At 38.5% G+C, this 18,935-nt stretch overlaps 1 protein-coding gene across 5 annotated transcripts in view; it reads right to left on the bottom strand.

Annotated features, from left to right (window-relative positions):
* The window catches only part of EXTL3 (exostosin like glycosyltransferase 3), a 199,125-nt gene that overhangs the window by 92,427 nt on the left and 87,763 nt on the right, over positions 1–18,935 (bottom strand). For 3 of the 5 annotated variants that reach the window (XR_005213359.1, XR_005213358.1, XM_037813158.1), the window contains exon 1: positions 13,583–13,806. The exons of 1 other annotated variant lie outside the window; for it this stretch is intronic. The gene's annotated coding sequence lies outside the window, so the exon portion shown is untranslated. Of the gene's footprint in view, positions 1–13,582; positions 13,812–18,935 lie in introns of those variants that run through there. One more of the 5 variants, XM_037813157.1, reaches the window with a different exon arrangement.

Genomic DNA, 18,935 nt, shown 5'->3' with positions numbered 1-18,935 from the left:
AATCTAGAAAATTAAAAGCTCAACAGCAGAATAGAAGAACAAAGAAAAGAATTAGTAAAGACAGAGCAGTGAAAATTACATCTGAACAAAAAGAAAATAGGCTTTAAAATGAAATGAACAGAGCCTCAAGAACTTGTAAGACTATAACAAAAGATCTAACATTGGTGTCACCGGTGTCTAGAAGCAAAGGATAAAGAGGGTAGGACTAACAAAATACTCAAAAAAATAAAGACTGAAAACTTCCCAAATTTGGCAAGCAAGTTAAACCAAGAAGCGGAACAAATGTCAAACAGTATAAACTCACAGAAAATGATGACAAGACATATCAAAATTAAACTTCAGAAAACTAAACACAAAGAAAAACTCTTGAAAGCACTCAGAGAAAAATGACGTCTTCTTACAAGGAGAAAACAATTCAAATGACAGCAGATTTATTGTCAGAAATCATGTAGGTCAAAATAAAGGGGCCAAAATTTTTCACGTGCTGAAAGAAAAGAACTGTCAATACCAAATCCTATACCCAGCAAAAATATATTTCAGGAAAGAAGGGGAAATCAAGACATTCTCAGATGAAAGAAAACAAAGAGAATTTGTGACCAGCAGAACAGCCCTAAAAGAATAGCTAAAGGAAGTTCTTGAAATCAAAAGAAAACTGTTTTAAAAAGAACCTTGGAACATCAAGAAGAAAGAACACAGTTAACAAAAATACTGGTAAGTAAAACAGCCTAGACTTGTTCTCTTGAGTTTTCAAAATTATTTTTAATGGTGGAAGCAAAAATGCTAACACTGTCGAATGTGGCTCTATCTGTATGTAAAGGAAATATTTAAAGACAATTATATTATAAATGGGGAATATATACAGAGAGTGAGGTTTCTATACTTCACTCAAACTGATAAAATGACACCAGTAGTGTGTGATAAGTTATATATAATATACAACGTATATACAATGCAATACCCAGAGCAAACACTAGACAAGCTATACAAAAAGATAAGCCCAAAACACTAGAGATAAAAATCAAAATAGAATTCTAAAAGAAAAGTTCAAATAACCCACAGGAAGGCAAGAAAAAGAAAACAGAGAAAAAACAAACGAACAAATAGAAAAAAAAGATGGCAGATTTAAGCCCCAACATATTAATTATTACATGTAATATAAATGGCCTAAATATATCAATTTAAAGACAGAGATTGGCACAGTAGATTTAAAAACATATGCTGCCTACAAGAAACTTACTTAAAATACGATACAGGCTGCCTAGAAGAAACTCACCTCAAATATAATGATATAGGCAGAATGAAGAAAAAAGGATGAAAAAAGATATAATGCAAACATTAATTAAAGGAAAGCAGGAGCAGTTATATTAATATAACTGTATTATTAAAGTAGACTTCAGAGCAAAGAAAATTACCAGGAAAAGAAAGGGACATTATATAGGAAATCTACCAGACAGATGTAGGAATCCTAAATGTGAATGGACCAAAATGACAGAGCTGCAAAATATCTGCAGCAAAAACTGAAATAACTAAAAAGAAAAATAGACAAATCCATAATTATAGTTGAAGACTTCAACACTCCTCTCTCAATGATGAATATAACGACTATACAGAAAATCGGCAAGAATATAGAACTCAACAACACCAACAATCAACAGGATATACTTGACATTTCTAGAATACACCACTCAACAATGGCAGAATACACATTCTTTTCAAGTGCCCACAAAACACATATCAAGTTAGATCATTTACTAGGCCATAAACAGAACCTCAACATTTAAAATACTGAAATCAAACAGTATATTCTCCAATGCTCAGGAAAATTTCCAAGCGCTTGGAAACTAAACAACATACTTCTAAGTAATCCAAGAGACAAAGAGGAAGTCTCAGGGGAAATAAAAAAAAATACACTCAACTGAATGAGAATGTAAATATAATAAAATCTGTGGGACACAGTGAAAGCAGTGTTGAAAGGAAAATTTATGCAGGATGTTCTTACTGTAAAAAAGAGGAAAAGTCTCAAATCAACAACCTAAACTCCCACTTCTAGAACATGGAAAACGATCAAAATAAACCAAAAGTAAGAAGAAGGAAGGAAATAATAAAAAGCAGAAATCAATGAAACTGAAAACAGGAAAACAACAGAGAAAAGAAATCAATGAGACAAAGAAACTTATCGAGTCTTTGCAATACTGACAAAGAAAAAAAGAGAAAAGGTACAAATTATCACTGTCTGGAATGAAACGGGATATCACTACATTCCCTGAAGACATCAGAAAAATAATAAGGAAGACTATGAACAACTCTGCACACATAAATTTGACAATTTAGATGAAAGGACCAATTTCTTAAAAAAACACAAACTATGAGAACTCACCTAATAATAGATAATTTCAGAAGTCCTATATCTATTAAATAATTTGATTCCGTAATTTTAAAAAATCCCAAAAAAAGACATCTCCAGCCCCAGATGGCTTCACTGGAGAATTCTACCAAACATTTAAAGAAGAACAATCTCTTCCAGAAAACAGAGGGAACATTTTCCAGTACATTTTATAAAGCCAGCATTGTCCTGATACCAAAACCAGACAAAGAGTACCAAAAACAGGAAAACCCCAGACAAATACTTCTCATGAATACAGGCTAAAAAATATTTAACAAAATATTAGGAAACAGAATTCAGCAATATATAAAAATAATTATATTAAGAAATATTTAAGTAGGGAAGTGATATTTTTATATAATCTTATCCAGAAACAAAGATTTTATTTATCCAAATCTTCCTTTATTTCTATCAGTTTTACCATCTCCCTCATATTAAATTAATCCATGACTGTTTTATATTTTTTAATAATCCACTCTCTTGGTTTCCCATCCTGACTGCTCTTTCTCTTCTTTTCACCACTCCTTAAATATAACTGTTTCCCAAGAGTTTGTTCATGGTCATCTGCTCTCTGTCTCTCTCTTCATTTCCTTGGCAAGCTCTTAGCGTCAGTTAGCCCCTTGACTTGGATGACTGTCAAATTTACCACTCCAATCTTGACCTCCTGATATGCCTTTTTCAATGACCAGCTACACAGACATCTACATCTCAATGTTCGAACGGCAAGGGACTCATCACCAATGAATCTAAGGAGACTACAGTAGTAAGTGTCTTCTCTAAGCAAAGAACAAATAAAAATTCAAAATCCTTGTAAAAAGTTAAAGATTCATCACTCAGATCATGGAGGATGCCCTATTTTTCACTCTCTCCCTTATTCAAAATTTTTTGCTGATAAATGGAAAGTGGGATTCTCACCTGCTGGCCATTCACTTAAGTGCTGAAACAGCTGTGTTCCTGGAAAGCTGAATACCTCAATTCAAAAGTTCAAGAGATCGGCTGAGAAGTCAGAGATTAGAGTTTCTAATTCATAATTCTCTATGTACTGGTATTCTCCCTTCATCTTCTCGCCCCCTACACCTCAGTCCACCAAAGTCCTCTATAACATCCTCTTTTTTTGTGGCTGCCTTCTCTACTAACATTACTTATCAAAAAGGCAAACTCTTAGTTTTCAGAAGGAACATTAGCTGTATTATATCAGGACCTTGCTTTCAACAGTTTGTTTATATAATTACCATTCCTATGACTCAAGTTTCCTTTTTAAGCTAAAACACTCCATGGGAGAGAGAAAGAAAACATAGGGAGGAAGAAGGGAGTACCTGGTTCCAATTGCACTACTATTATCCATTACATCTGAAAGGTATGCAGAGAGAATGGGGCAAGAAACAGATGGGGAACCTAGCCACTTTCATATCTTTCCAAATGAAACCCTCAAGTAACTTTCATATTTTAAGTAATAATGACAACCACTATATATTCATTAAATGCTTGCTGTGCTCCAGGTTAAATCTGTTACACACCGCAAATGCTTAATCTTCACACCAATTCCCCATTATGCACATGAGGAAATTAAGCACAGAGGATAAGTAATTTGCTCAAGATCACACATATTAAGTGGTAGAACTGGGAATTGAAACCAAAGGACCACTTCTTAATGTCTTAACCATTAGATTAAACTGCCTGTGATATTAATTTCAAGAACACAGTGCACATGCACACGCTTATACACACATCATGCAAAAATTATTTTTAATTATTGACTTTAAATTACTTCTGCTACAATGTAACGTGGATAATAATTTATCATAATTAAAACACACACAGTACTCCAGAACCTAAAGCCACCCTTTATTCATATTTAAAGTATGTATCTGCTAAACAAAACAAGAAAACAATACACTCACAGCAAAGTAACTCTGTCTGTGTTCCTATGACCTATCTGTATATCTGGGCATTTAGTATTGTTTTCTCTTTTTCTTTTAAGTCAAAATTGGCCTGTCAAGCAGGCAGAATTCCATTATAATCCAAGTGCGGTTCGAGAGAACTGTTCGCACATTCTTGCTATTATTGCCTTTGGCAAAAGTACTTCAAATTAGGTATGGATAGTCCTGCACAGGAAATCATTTCAATAAGGCTACTGAGAGCAATATTTCAGAGGTTTTATTTGGTCTTTAAATACAAAAAGGAACATCACTTCCTGATTTCCTTACCTAGCAGAGACACGATAAACAGCCTGCCCCAGTAAAGTAGTACCTAGTCCAAAAATTAGGAAGTATATTCATAAAGCACTAAAACAAATCTTCCCAGTACTATGACTATTGTTAAGATTCTGACTTCTCTCTTCTATTGTTTAAAAAAAAAAAAGGCATTTTCCAGGGAAGCTAAGTGTAGACAAAGTCTGACTTGTAAGAACTGCATGTAGGCAATTCACAAGTTACAGGAAAAGAAGGAGTGAGTGTTTTTCACAACACAAGTCATAGCAGTTCATTTACTGGATAAACAATCTGGGTATAAAATAAGGGAAATAGAAAGTTGCCAGCAATTTTTTTTTAAGTCAGGTATTAAAAGCTGGTTGTGTCCTGGCATAATGAGTCTAGAGCTTCTGATTATGATACATCATAGAGGACCACAGCAATTGGCCACACTTATCACAGGGCATTTAGAAAGGGAAAAACAAGCATTCTGGGAGCTCAAGAGAAGATTAAGAAAAATCCAGAGATGTTCTACAAATGCAACTAGCAGATAAATCACAAAATACACAACAGAAATTCATCAAGTAATATGAGCAGTCCTTCTAATACACAACTGTAAATAGGCATTAACAAGTTGTGATGGTTAGGTTCATGTGTCAACTTGGCCAGGTGATAGTACCTAGCTGTGTGGGCAAGCAAACACTGGCCTAACAATTGCTGCGAGGACGTTTGTGGCTGGTTTATTAAATCATCGGTCAATTGACTGCAGTTGTGACTGATGATTCACCAAAAGGTGTGTCTTCCACAATGAGAGAATGCAATTGGCTGGATTTAATCCAATTAATCAGTTGAAGACTTACAGGTGAGACAGACAGAAGACCTTCACTTCTTCGGCTGCCCAGTGAAGCGTTTCCTGAAGAGTTCGTCAAAGTTGCCAGTTCCTTTCCTGAGGAGTTCATCGAACACGTTCGTTGAAGATCCCAGTTCATTTCCTGAGGAGTTCGTCGAAGTTGTCGGTTTGTTTCCTGAGGAGTTCATTGGACATCTTCCTTGGAGTTGACAGTTTGCTGACTGCCCTACAGAATCTGGACTCGTGCATACTCACAGTTGCATGAGTCACTTTTATAAATTTTATAGTCATAGATATCTCTCATTGATTCTGTTTCCCTAGAGAACCCTAACTAATACACCAGTGTTCTAGTTTGCTAATGCTGCGGAATGCAAAACACCAAAGATGGATTGGCTTTTATAAAAAGGGGGTTTATTCAGCTACACAGTTACAGTCTTAAGGCCATAAAGTGTCCAAGGTAACACATCAGTAACCGGGTACCTTCACTGGAGGATGGCCAATGGTGTCCAGAAAACCTCTGTTAGCTGGGAAAGCACGTGGCTCACATCTGCTGCAAAGTTCTGGTTTCAAAATGGATTTCTCCCAGAACATTCCTCTCTAGCAAGCTTGCTCCTCTTCAAAACGTCACTCACAGCTGCACTGAGTTCCTTCTCTTTGAGTCAGCTCCTTTATATGGCTCCACTGATCAAGGCCCACGCTGAATGGGTGGGGCCATACCTCCATGGAAATATCCCATCAGTTATCATCTACAGTTGGGTGGGGTGCATCTCCATGCAAACAACCTAATCCAAACGTTCCAACTTAATCCCCACTATTATGTCTGCCCCACAGGATTGCACCAAAGAATATGGCTTTTTCTGGGGAACATAATACATTCAAACCAGCACAACCAGTAAACTGAAATTATTGATTAACCCATGTCATATGGGTTATCAGCAATAAACCTGAACCCAGAAATTTCAACTCCCAGAGTAGGTCCTCAATTTGAAATTATGCCATTGCCTATAGGTTTTCCTTCCTACCAGTTTGATAATGTCCCACATATCAAAATTGTATTGTCTTACCAGTCAGTTTTTAACTAGGAGTACAAATCAGATTCACAATTCACTTTAGAGTTTTTTCAAATAATAAACCCAGGCCCATCCGAGATTCACTAAGTCAGAATTTCCAAGTGCTGGACCCACACACCTGAATTTTGAAAAAGTTCCCAGGTGATTTTAACTCAGAACATGCTTAACTCAAAACCACTGGTCTAACTAAGAATTGATGAAAATCCCAATTTAGATTGATGATATCCAAATCAATGTATTACAGACAAAGAAGACAAACAGTGATATACTTCATTCATGTAGAAAGTCTACAGACTACTATTGAAAGAAAGAAGGAATTATTTTTAAATTTAAATGTGTTTATCTCTGGGGAGAAGGCATTCTGTATGGGGTAGGGGGAGTCTTTTCACTTCTCATAACTACTATTTATTTGTATCTACAATGTGCCAGGTACAGTATACTCTAGATAATACACTTTACACATATTATCTCATTTCATCTTCATATTAACCATATGGGGGTAGGATTGTTATTTCTCGTTTTCTGTTGAAGAAGTGGTGAATAACTGACAGTAAGTAATTTGTTCAAGGCAATACAGCCTTGTGGGCAATATAGCAAGCTTCTTCTCATTTACTTATTATTTACTTAAGACCAATTTTTGTTTTAATTCCTTTTACAGTAAGTATATATTGCTTTTGTAATAAAGAAAAACATTTTTAATTATCTTGTTGCAGTTACTTTAAAAATAAAGTACACCACACTAGATTTTTTCAATAATGTGACAATTAGCTATCTGGAAAAAAATAAAGCCAGATTCCTATATGATAAATGAAACCCAAAAATAAATCCCAGATGGATTCAAGAGTTGAATGTATTAAATGAAACCATAAGCAAGAACAAAAGGAAAACATACAAGTAATTTCATCTCAAGATAAATATAGCCACTTTTCTAAGCATCTAAGCAAAAGCAGGGTCCATAGGAAAAGATTCAATACATTTGACTACATATGAATTAAAGGTTTCTATGCATTTATAAAGAAAAGAAAAGCTTAGATTAGATTAAGACTGAAGAAAACATCTGCAATGTATGGCAAGGTTAACAGAATTAAGGGCAATACAAAACTAATCAAAGGCTATAAGCAGGAAATCACCCAAAAAGGTGTGAATTTTCAAATGTTTAATCTTCCTAGCAACCAAAGAAATGTGCATTTAAAACAAGATACAGTGACATTTTCTACCTATATATCAGCAAAGAATTGTAAAATTATAATATTCTGTGCTAACCAGGATACAGGGCAACATTCCCATTTTCTGCTGGTAGAAGTGAAAATAATCTCTCTGGAGCACAATTTGGCAGCGAGTAATAAAAGCCCTAAAACTGTGCCTATCTTTGACCCTGCAATTTCATTTCCAGAAATTATTTTTAAGAAAGAATCATGAATGAGGTAAGATTTAACTTCAAGAATGTTCATACTAAAACTTTATAAAAGTATATAACTTCATAAATAACAATACATCTCTGTAGTATGCTGGCCAGAGTACAACACAAGGACTCTTATACCTTACTAAAGAAAGGTCAACCAAAAAGTAATTTGGCCATTTACAACAAGTCTTTAAAAAAGTTCACACCTTTGACTCAGCAATTTCACTTTCTAGGAATGTATGAATGCATTCTACGTGAACAAAGATTTATATATAAAAATGTGATCACCAAAGAATTATTTATAAGAGCAGAAAAAAGTTATGTTAAATGTCTAAGAATAGGAGCAATGTTAATATCAAAAATCCACATCATCAATATAACAAGTATATGTTAGTAAGCTTTTTGGTAATTTTAAATAAAATGGGAAAATGTTAAATAGAAAACCACAGATTCAAAACTATATATTCAGTATAATACTAATGTTAAAAATGCTAAACAGAAATGTTAAATAGAAAAACACAGATTCAAAACTATATATTCAGTATAATACAAATGTTAAAAATGCATATGTATGCATTTCTGAATAGAAAAAAAAAGCAAAAACAGCAACAGTGGCACTTCTAGATTGCAGAATTATGGGTGACTTTTGTATTTTCTTATTTTTCTCTTTTTTTCATGCCTCCTAAAAATGAATGCATATGAGTGAGACTGTGGAGTGAGCCTGTGGAGAAAAGAAACAAGTTTTTCAATAAGGTCTTCAAATGGATTTTGATAAAATATCTCCACAGAAAGATCAAGTTGATGTGCAGTTGTCTGTAGCATGAACTAATTTCTCTAGGTGTCCATTTCTCAAGAAAACATGATTTTTATTTTGTGCTGACTGTGGAGGCATACAACTGATATCATCAATCCCCCAGGTCTCCCTAAATGAGATAGTGAAACTGAAGTAAAAGTTTGCTGAGGCCATGCATAAATTGGCAGTATGATTCAGGCATCCTACTTCAACCTTAATGGGTGAATCGACTTGGAACTCAAGTTTTACTTCCCTTTATAATCACCAATCTTTCTGATTCATCAGACTCCCTAACTTTACAATTCCCTGTCCTTTACACATAAGCTCCTTGTCCTTTTTTAACTCATAAATTAAAAAGTTACACTAGATGATCTCAGAGATCCTTTTAAAAAGATTCTAGGAACCACTGACTTAAAATTGCCTTGCATACAGAAAGCACATACATAGTCATTTTATTAAGGAGTAGGGGCGGATTTCGACAACATATGAACTCAAGGCAGCAAAGATCTCATTTCATCTCTAAGATTTCAAGCATAATGCTTTCCTTTAAGGTACTCCTTAAGTTTCCATTAAGTTCATTAACAATGGTTTGGGTCCTCATCAACAATTTTCTCCATTGTAAGCCACAGTGCTTTCATATTTTACAGCTCTACTTCAGAAATAAGGAAGGAAAGTCATGCTGGGAGAAGTAAGTTAATGCTGGAGGAAAACCTAGGATCCAAAAAGATTTTATCAGTCTGGAATAACATATATGTAGCAGATGAAATTTAACAGCGATAAAGGCAAAGATGAGCACTTAGATCCAGTGATTTAGTTCAACACACACACAAAGAGTTGTGATTTCAGTTAAATAATTTCAGTGAACCAAGAGTATATGATTGCTTAGGAAAAAAAAAAAAAAACTACCCCTTCTCTTGTTGCTTTTTTTTTTTTTTTAAACAAAGTGTAGTGTTGAAAACAAGAGTAAAGGTTACCCTACTCTATACTCTGTCAGTCAACACTTTATAGCTTACTCCCTGCTGAGTATCACACTTTAAGAGGGGTGGTAACAAAGTAAATGGAGTAGAGGTCTAAGAAGTTGATGAGGGGATTTGAAACTGTCAAATAAAAAACACCTGAAGGAACTGAGGTTATTTAGCCTATGGAATAGCTGACCTACAAAAAGGATGGCAGTCTCAATGCCTACAGAGGCCCTGGAGGTGAAGTAAATAAGCAAAACTGGCAGGTACAGACTTTAGGAAAATGGAGAGTATATTTAGCATCCAAAGGAGCAGAGCTCAGAAATGTGAGCTCTGGATCACCAAATCCTTGACTTTTTTTTCCAAAGAAGCCAGAAGAGAGATTTTTATGTGAAATCCCCCCATTTCTAAAAGTTGACTACCAATTTAAGTTTTTGCGAAGTTGGGCAGGTCAAATGCATAATATGTATGCAGGCCTTATTTGATCCATGCACACCAGTTCGCAACTTGTGACTTGGGGAAACATGATGGGTATCTTCAAACATCTGGAGAACTGACATAGGGAACAGAAAGAGACTTGCCCTATATGGCCTCAGGGTATGGCCATCACAGGAAGCCAAACTGCAGTTCAATTTAATGAAAAGCTTCCTAAAAACCACCCTACACTTTGGAAAGGGCTGCCCAGGGAGGTTTACTGTCACTGTATATATTCAATTGGGGGCAGGTCCGTAAATATTACTGACCAGTTCAAGAGTTCTGCCACTTACTACCTGTGGTCTTGGTCAAATAACTTACCCTCCCAAGCCTCAGTTTTCTTTCCCACCTTCTATTCCTTCCAAAAAAAAAAAAGCAATATTGTAATATTTAGCCTCCTATCTCTCATACTTACAGTAAAGATGACAATCTATGTGAGAAAAAACATAGAAAATGCTACATGATGGCAAAGAACTACAGTTATTTAAGATATTTTAATCTATTATCATAATGTATTTATGCCTTATCTCCCTTGTTCTACATGCTAAGAGCATTTTCCCAATCGAAATTCATTTTTATATTCTTCCCTCAGAGTACTCAAATATTTGTGGAAGGAATGTTAAAAAGGAATGTTAAAAAGATGATAGTGTAAGAGGATAATAGAAAATAGTCAACAAAGCAAACATCCAGGATGTTAATCATTAATATCACAAATCAGTCTAAAAGGTACTGGGCACATTCAAATGGAGGGATAAAGAAAACTAATGGCATTTGCGAGTGGGCAGTACTCTATAGCAGGCATGGGCAACTATAACCCACTGCCTGTTTTTGTAAATAAAGTTTCAAGGAAACACAGCCTGGCTCAATCAATTACATATTGTCTATGGCTGGTTTTACACTACAATGGCAGAGTTGAATAACTGCAAAGCCTAAAATATTTACTATCTTGGCACTTCACAGAAAAAGTTTGCTGCTCCCTACACCCAAGTTACAAACCGTAAAGGTTGGTTGAATGGTAAGATTTTCTTGGGGCATTTTGGTGCATGTGAGTAATATCCTTACACTGAAAAGGACTATCCTACACATCGTACATTGTAGTCTAAGTGTAGGAGAGTTACTAAATGGAATCTCCATATTCCTCTTATTTTTTCAAGACTACAAATTCTTCAAATCCCACTTCTCCTCTTAGTAACATCACCAAAGATATCTGAAAGATTCAAAGTGTGAAAGGAGTGAGGGACCAGTTAAGGCAGGAAAAGATCAATACCTACAGGTAGGTAAGGCTACCTCTGTCCCTCTTGAGTTGTTAAACCTCATCTGCCTTCATTATTTTCATTGACCCTACATGAAGAATCCTTTTTTCCTCTTATATAGTTGAGCTTCCCTATCATTAACAGCTTTGTAAAAGAAAGTTTCCAAAAATTAAGAGGTAAAAAAAACTAAAACAGAAATTAATTAGGAATTCTCTGAGCTAAACTCCATATCCAGCAAAAATTAGTTGCCAGTTTTAAGACCTGAGGAAAGTCCATGCTTCGCATGCCTTGCTTCACTCTGAAGTAAATGTTATACAAAGTCACTCAAACACCTACCAATAGTAGATCTGGTGGAATCTATCTTCATTTTCCCCCTAAAACCTGACTCTACTTCAGGCAGTACCTCCAACCACTCTCCAGAAGACTACTTAGCAGTCTCACTTCAGATAGGGACCCCACTACATATGGCTGTCACCGCCTCACCCCTGCACTACCCTTCACTGACTTTTCATTCTACAGCTAACCTAGTGCCCTGAGGAATAGGACACATCTTATTTAGTCCATACATTCTTCCAGATGGTTTCAAACCATCCTTTGAACCTTTCCCTCTCTCTAAGGTTTCACCTTGCCCCTGACTCATTTCTCTCTAACCTGTTTCCTTAAAGTCTTTTTACTCATAGGTTAAAACTGTAAAGCCTTAACATTAAGGGATTCTAGCCACACACAAACATTTAGATGCAAGATTCTAATTCTTTCCCAAAAGCATTTAAGCTAGCATCTCTCATGCTTATGACTCCTCAGGCTCCCCACTGGCAGAAGATGAGGAAATTCCCACAGGATAAGGTATTTTTAACACACCAAATAAGAGTTTAAGAAAATGGCCTTTCTTTCATCACAAATAGGTCTCCCTGCAAAGTAAGTTGTTGAGAGTCCTCAGCTTCACTCAAGACTATCAAGTACCACATTTTACCATCCCATTGGCTCTGGATTACAATTATAGTAAATGTACCAGGGTGAAAGAGTAACTGTTGAGTAAAATACAGAAAACTGCAGACAGTCTTTATGACTGCAACACAAAATGATAAAACACAAAACATGGGGAGCGCAGTCTTCAAAAGTGAAGCAACCTAAATTGGAGGAAGAATAGGACAAAGTTGGGAAAAGAAATGCTAAAGATACCTCTTAAGTAATCACATATGGAGGAAAAAAAATAGACGTGCAATTCTGCATTTCCTCCTCCTCCAAAGGAGTCGAATCAACCCAGTTTGTTGAAGCTCTTAGAATTTTTTAGAAAGAAACCAAAAAAGACCAGGTTGGAGGTGAGGGAAGATCCACCAAATTCGAATCTTGAGAGCCATAGATATCTTAAAAAGTACTGAACCACTGGCTCAATGTGGGAAAGAAATAAAGAAACACAGTCTGCAGCTCGGCTTGATCTGCAAACGGCTATGGATCCCTACTGTCCCCGGCAGGGCAGGTTCGATCACACTGCTAAGATTCCAGTAGCATAGACACGAAGTCCGCAGCCCCTCTTCCTGCCCAAGCTGCGCTAGGTCCATTGCCACAGCCCCACATCCTCAGTACAGCAGCACCTGGATCTCTACAGAGGAAGTGGTTCTTCTGTCTATTGGCTCATCTTCAGAGAAGGTGAGAGGTAGGGCTGGACTTCCAGTTTTCCCAGTAAAAAGAGCCAGTGGAAGAACAACAGCAGGAAGCTGTGTCTGAATGCAGTGCAAGGCAGATGTGGGGGTGTGTGCAAGGGGAAAATGGGGGGGGGGGGGTTTCCAGTACTGCACCTTCGTCCATAGAAGATGCTCCACACAAGCAGTTGGACAAACACCGGGGGCAAAGGAGGGATGGAGGGTTTCAGGGAGCAGAAGAGGCTGGACAGAGGAACCGAGCTTCCAGAAAAGGGGGTGGAGGTGGGTCCGAAGCAACCCAAACTGGGGCTTAAGGGGGAGTGTGGGGGTGGGGAGGTCGTGTTTATGGCTACAAGGAGACCCGTTAACCCCTCATCGCTAGTAGCTAACACCTTCATGGTCTTTTTCCTAAGCCCACGGGACGTCTGGGAAGGCCTACTCCGAGGCTGCACGCCTCCCGCCGCGCTGGGCAGCAGCTTCCCCCCGGACTCAGACGGCCCCCGACTCCGCCAGACCGGAGCTGCCGGTCCAAGTCCCCAAGCCCTCCGGGCAAGCCCCTGGATCCATACCACAAGCCCCTCTCGAGCCGCTGCCTGAGCCCGGGCCGCTGCCCTGGCTCCTCCGGGTTCCTGCCGCCGCTGGGAGTCCTACCGGCTTCCAGTACAGGGGCGAGCCGCTACCGCCTGCGCGAAACTCGGGATCCCAAAAGCCGCTCTCGCCGCCTGCCGCTTGCCTTCCAGGCCGCGCCGGATCTTTTGCTCCCCCTGCCGGCCCGCAGCCATTTCCGAAAAACGACTGCGGAACTTGCCGAAGTGCGCCGAGCCGGAAATGGCCGAACCCGGGCGTTCGCAAGACTGGGAGGCGACGGGGGCGGGGGGAGAAACGGAGGCGCGTTCGAGACTTTCCGGAACGCGCCCAAAGGGACGCCTAGGCCTCCCGGCTCTGCCGTGGAGATTGCTACCGTCCAAACCCCGGCAGCTGTGGGAAAAGTACGGCTGAGGGTAGGAGAGCGAGCTCTGCCAGGTGGGGCCAGCAGGTAGAAAAGACAAACCGGCAACTTTCTTAACAGACTTCAAACCTGCTTTCTAAAAATACCACCCCCCCCCCGCCCTTTCAAAATAATTTGTATATGGAGTACGGAAAAAAATGCTCCCGGAAGTTCTGGAATTAGGTCCGACTCCAGAGGCTCTGCGGTCTCAACACTGGGTCCCGTGAAATTAAAATCAGCCTTTTTGATTCTAAAAATAAAGCTATCTACATAGAAAAAGCCTTTCTAAATAAGGTCCCGTCTCCAGCCATGGTCTGGAGTTTTAAAACACTGAACAAAGAAAGGGCGGCTGACATTGATGCTTATGAAAAAAACGTGGAGGCTTTGCAAAAACAGCAGTTAATCCAAGCCGTGTGGGATGATCAACCAAAACTAAGAGGAAAAAAAGGATACAGTTTTAAATATTTAATAAATGAGCCAGCCCCTATGAACGAAAACTACACATATTCTACACCCCCAAGAAACACGTGACTATTTATTTCCACATTTGCAAAATCAGGTCAAGACTTTTTGGATATGTGTTGGCGGGCAGGGAGGGAAGACACCTGGTCACTACTGTTAACTCGGGTATTTATTTAAACGTCTGTAACTGCAGTGCTAATCTGAGATCAAGTTTGCTTCACGTATAATTTTTTTTTTAATCCCTAAGGGTTAAGGCTCCTACTGCTTCTACACAACCAGGCCAAACTCACCAGAGCCCGGAAAACTGGAGAGAGCTAAGGCCATGGGCCCGCTTCTATTCCTGTACTTGGGTGGTCTGTTATTTTAGACAAACTGCACCCCTACAGACAGAGCTCCACAGCTGCCCTATCCCATTCACAGGCTTCATGGTGGAGCCCAAGCCCAGCGCTAGGAGGCTGAGAAAACACTGAAGACTGATTAGTTTCCCACAGGAGACAGTTTACGCTAATGATTTGGTTTGCAAAACTAAACTAGAAAAAAACAAACAAACAAACAAAAAACCCTAGCAATCTATTTTCCAGAGCACACTCTTCACCTCACCATATCCAAATCAGCTCCTCCTCTATTTGTTTCTCCTTTTCCTTTCCTCTTTCCTGGTCTTTTCTTACTCTCCTCTTTCCTCTTTTCCTTTTTCCTCACACTTCACTCTTTTCCTCTACTTTCCCCTTCATTACTATAAGCAAACAAACATAAACTTCTGAAGTCGTACCACCATAATATATGAAGAAAAACAATGCCTTATGGAAATCCTGTATTTTGTCATGATTGTTCTGTAAACCCACAATTTCTCTAACAAAGAAGAAGAAAAAAATACCCTAACTTGTACCAGTTTTGTTGAGGAAAATCAGAGAGGACGAAGCAAATTTTAAAAACCAGAAACATTCCAGGAAATGAAACACAGGAAAAACCATTCTCCAAGTTTCATGAATAGCCTAAGATCCTTTTTTTAAAACTTCATCTACTTGGCTCTCCTCCAACGGTCTGCCACAGCAGGCAGAGTCTAGCAGTGTGGGAGGAGACACAAGAGAAGACACTGCAAGAATTACCAGGTGTTGGTTCATCTTCACATGGACAAGAGTGGACATGCATCTAGATATCTGCTACCTGGAGGACTCAGCCTAAATGTCTTCTTATACATCTGAGTAACTTAACACATTGCAACCCCTAAAGTCAATTAATTTGAACTTAATAATAACCAAGCTTTAGGAAGGAAAAGGATACTCAACCAAAATTTGGCATACTCTTTACTTCACGGAGCCCTGGTTGCTGACCACCTCTCCTCCTTTGGATTTTGTGAGCCTGTACTCTCCTGCTTCTCCTTCTTCTTCTCAAATGGTCCTATCTATGGGTCCTTGTGTGGATCCTGTTCCTTCCCCTAACTCCTAAAAGGCATTCTCTACTTGGGCTACTTTCTTTTTCCCTCTCTCCACTCTTTTGCTTGCCAATTTCAATTACTTTGCATTATCTCCACCACTAAGCAAGTCATTTGCTGCAGTGCTCCAGCAATTGCACTCTGGTCATCACATCATCATCATCCTATTAAAACATATTTTATAAATACTTAATTACTAGGCAAAGGCTAAACCCTTTATATATATAGTTTCATTTTAATCCTTACAGAGAGGTATCAGTGTATAGATGAGGGAACTGAGATTTAAAGAGGCTAAACAGATAACATGCCTGTTCTAGTTTGCTAATGCTGCTGGAATGCAAAACACCAGAGATGGATTGGCTTTTATAAAAGGGAGTTTATTTGGTTACACAGTTACAGTCTTAAGGCCATAAAGTGTCCAAGGTAACACATCAGCAATTGGGTACCTTCACTGGAGGACAGCCAGTGGTGTCCTGAAAACCTCTGTTAGCTGGGAAGGCATGTGGCTGGCGTCTGCTCCAAAGTTCTGGTTTCAAAAAGGCTTTCTCCCAGGACATTCCTCTCTTAGCTGCAGTTCCTCAAAAATGTCACTCTTAGTTACACTTGGGGTATTTGTCCTCTCTTAGCTTCTCTGGAGCAAGAGTCTGCTTTCAACAGCCATCTTCAAACTGTCTCTCATCTGCAGCTCCGGTATTTCTTCAAAGTGTCCCTCTTGGCTATAGCTCCTCTTCAGAATGTCACTCACAGCTGCACTGAGTTCCTTCTGTTTGTCAGCTCATTTATATGGCTCCACTGATCAAGGCCCACCCTGAATGGGTGGGGCCATACCTCCATGGAAATATCTCATCAGAGTTATCACCTACAGTTGGTGGGGCACATTTCCATGCAAACAACCTAATCCAAACGTTCCAACTTAATCCCCATTAATATGTCTGCCCCACAAGATTGCATCAAAGATTATGGCTTTTTCTGGGGGACATAATACATTCAAACCAGCACAGTGCCCCAGATCACAGATGTAACTATAAATCTTCCTAACTCTGAAGTCAATATTCTTGATCAGTATACTCTGGTTGTCTCACTTGGACCTTAAATTTAATTTATTGCATTCTAAACTTATCTTTATCTCTAACTCCTTTGCTCTCCTCTAATGTCGTTATTTATAATTATGTTAAGCATTATCTTTCCTAACACAGAAACTCAAAACCTAGCATAACCTTTGTCTCTTCTCTTTCCCCCAACATTCAATCAACTTCCATGACTTAAAGCCTTTACCTGTAGGATTTCTACCATCCCTCCCCTGCAATACCATACCCACTTCCCTGGTTCACATCTTCATTACTCCTCTCCTAGACTGTTGCCTTAATAGCCCCAATTTTTGGCTCAGAAAATACAACCATAGTAACTCTCCTTACAGAAGAAAAGCCAAGGTAACAAGACACACAACAAATCTAGTCTTCATTGACCTCTCCCATATTCTGATGTTTTACAACATTCACTGTCCCTACTTTGAATTTTGGGCCATAACCCAAAATAGTTTTGCATTATTAACATTCATGTATGTAGATCTTTATCTGCTGTAAACAATCAGGGCTGACCCACCAAATCTAGGGAAGGGCAGGAAAAATTGTGGTACCCAACAGCAGGAGTCTGTCGGCCTTCTCTCTGGAGCACACATCACAGGGATCCAACATTAACAGTGTCCTGTCTCTGTCTTTCAGTTCCGAATTTTAAATTCCCAGAAGAGAGACACAATTGGCCCAGTTTGGATCACCTGTCCATCCCTCAATCAATCATATTTGACTAAGCACCAGGACAACCTGGTCTAAACATAGGTTCTGGGGGCCTCTCCTGTATATAGGGCCTATTCCCAGAAAAGAGGGAAGCACCCACCATTCTTCATTCATTAATTTAATCAACAAATAGTTGAGCACCAATCAAAATATATACAAGGTTCTTTCATGTATGCAAAATGTTTAAGACATACCCTACCCTCACACTGTGAAAGTCACCAGATAAAAAGATAAAAGGTTACCAGATAAAAAGCATAATGATATTTACTCATAAGAGACCATCAATTCAATTACATGTGATGTAAGATAACTCACCACACCCCATGTAAGCCTCTGGTGATAAAAATAATCAACAGTAATGTGTACATGTTCAACCAAAGTCATAGCAGCACCACTAGGAATAGACAAAAATTGAAAACTAAATACCCATGAGTGGCAGACTACATAAATTAACCACGGTGTATTCACACATGGAAAACTTTACAGCAATGAGAATGAATGCTCTACAAATATGCACAACAATACTGATGAATCTTAACAATGTTCAGCAAAAGAAACCAGATGCAAAAAAAAAGGATATAGTGTATGATTCCATTTACATAAATTATTAAAACAGGCAAAATTAATCTACCCATAAGTAGTAGTAACTAGAAGGAAGCAAAAGGGGCTACATGGACACTTCTAATACTCTGTTTCTTGATCTGGACACTGGTTACAAGGGTGTGTGTCAAAATTCATCAAGCTGTATACTTAGCATTTGTGCCCTTTTCTATATGTATATTGTATTTCCATACATTAAGTTTTTAAAAAAGAAGTAATCAGTGGTGAAAGCAAAAAGCCTTTAATCACCCTTGGACATCTTCACCATGATTATCCTAGAGTTGCCAGATATTGCCGCCACCACCCTCCCCCACTACACCACCTTAGAGAGCTTAGCTACTGTCAGCCTTTTGAAAGAGCCACCATACTTAACACCTGTTGGGGACAGAATCATGTATCCCCCAAAAGGGTATGAATGCATGGTAAACAGAACCTTTGAAGATGTTATTAGTTAAGGTATGGACTCATTTGCAAATAGGATCTTCAAAGAGCCAATTTAGATGAGGCCAAATTGAATCAGGGTGGGCTTTAATCCATATGACTGGAGTCCTTATAAATAAGCAAAGGAAATTGGACACAGAAGTCAGTAGAAGCCAGAAGTCAGCAGGAGCCAGAAGCAGAAGAAGCCAGAGAGAAAGACTGACATG

The sequence above is a fragment of the Choloepus didactylus genome, chromosome 20 (genome assembly GCF_015220235.1).
Source record: "Choloepus didactylus isolate mChoDid1 chromosome 20, mChoDid1.pri, whole genome shotgun sequence".
NCBI classification, from domain to species: Eukaryota; Metazoa; Chordata; class Mammalia; order Pilosa; family Megalonychidae; genus Choloepus; species Choloepus didactylus.
The sequence above is the reverse complement of the archived record's forward strand: the minus strand, read 5'-3'. Positions and strand labels throughout refer to the sequence as shown.